A 1,662-nucleotide genomic window follows, 5' to 3' on the forward strand; every position below is an offset into this window, starting at 1 on the left:
GTGTGTACATTCATCAATTAAACTTCATCAAATACTTGAGATCTGTGCATTTTACCATCTAATAATTATTCCTCAATTTTGTACTTGAGCAAGGTAGTAAAGTAGTATATTTATAAAGTGATTTGGCTTTCGGTCTATCCATATAGAATCAGGGACCCTGAGGGACTAAGTGATATTTTTTTAAGATTTATTTTTTATTTATCCAATAACTGGGTTACAGGCCAGAGGCACGGGAGGATTCACCAGAGACAGAGTGGGGAGCAGAACAGGCAGAAGGGGCAATGTACACTGCTGAGGGGAACAGAGGGTGAGACAGGAGAGGTCCGCTGCACCATGTGGGTATCTCCCTGGCTGGCCGGGAATTGAACCCGCGCTGCAGAGGCTGCGGACAGCTTCACAGCGCTGCGCTCAACCCGCTGCGCCGCCGGGGAGGCCCGGGACTAAGTGATTTTGCCCAGAGCGCAGGCGAACCCTGACTACCCAGAGCTGGCGGGTGGGTCCAGGGCAGGCAGGGGTGGTGGCCCGCAGCGGCGTCCAGGGGGCCGCATCTTGTGCAAACTCACTCCCTCGCTAACACAGCCTTTCCGCGGGCAGTGCCCAGGGACCAGACAGACGTCTGCCCCGGCCCGAAAGTGAGACGGCCACCTCGGGCTGGCGGGGAGACGAGCGGAAGCGAGGGGATCGCCTGGCCCAGGGAGCACCAGCCAGTCGCGCAGACAAATCACGACTCCACCTGCACTGACTGTGCGGCATGGGCACTGAGTGCCAACTGCCAACGCAGACAGCCAAGTGCTGGGAAAAGAAATCCGAGCCCCGCGAGGTGGCTGCGGTGCAAAGTGAACCCCCTGCGGAGGCGGGCAGGGGCGGGCAGGGGCGGGGGGGCCGCCAGCGCAGACAGCCGGCGCTCCGGGGGCGCCTCGGGCACTTACCCAAGTCTCACCTGGCCACCAACCTGCCCACGGAGGCTGGGGCATCTCCTCCCCTCTGGCGGGAAAGCAAGGCTCATCGCGGCTTCAGGGAGCTGTCTGAGGACTGAGTTGGGGTTCCCAGCCTGATTTGGTTGTCGGACACCAGACCCCGGCTCCTTGCTCGCCCCTCCCCGGGGGCGCGGGCGTCTTTGCAGGAGGGACTCCAAGCCCGCCGCAGAGCAGGAGCGCCCGGTGGCCAGCGGGGGCTAGTCCCGAGGACGCCCGAGGAGGAAGCCGCGGGCGAGACGGGCGCCCGGGAGGGGGTGCGGAGCGCTGGGGCCGCATCCCGGAGCTGAGCGACCCGCCGGGCCCTTCCGGACGCTCAGCCCGGCCCTCCCGCCGGCGCCCGAACTGATTGGCGCTCGCGGCGGGCCTCCCGCTCGCTCACCTGCCCCTCCCAGCCAATCGGGGACACCAGAATTGGGGCTGCCGCGGGGAGGGGGAGGGATGCTGCTGCTGGAGGAGTTCCCGCCGGGCCCGCCCTGATGCCGAGCCCGGCCGCAGGCTGCTCACCCCTCGCTCCCGGGCGCCGCGCCCCGACCCCCAAGCGCCTTAACGCTTCGCCTCCCGACCCGGCCACTCCGCCTCCCTGAAGACTGGGGCTCGCCCCGACGGCGCCCCCAGCCTCCCGCAGACACCGCCTCGCGCAGCCTCCCGCCCCGAGTTCGCTCCCGCTCAGCCCCGCGCCCGCGCC

The sequence above is a fragment of the Talpa occidentalis genome, unplaced genomic scaffold (genome assembly GCF_014898055.3).
Source record: "Talpa occidentalis isolate TD23 unplaced genomic scaffold, MPIMG_talOcc4v2.1 talOcc4.11, whole genome shotgun sequence".
NCBI lineage: Eukaryota > Metazoa > Chordata > Mammalia > Eulipotyphla > Talpidae > Talpa > Talpa occidentalis.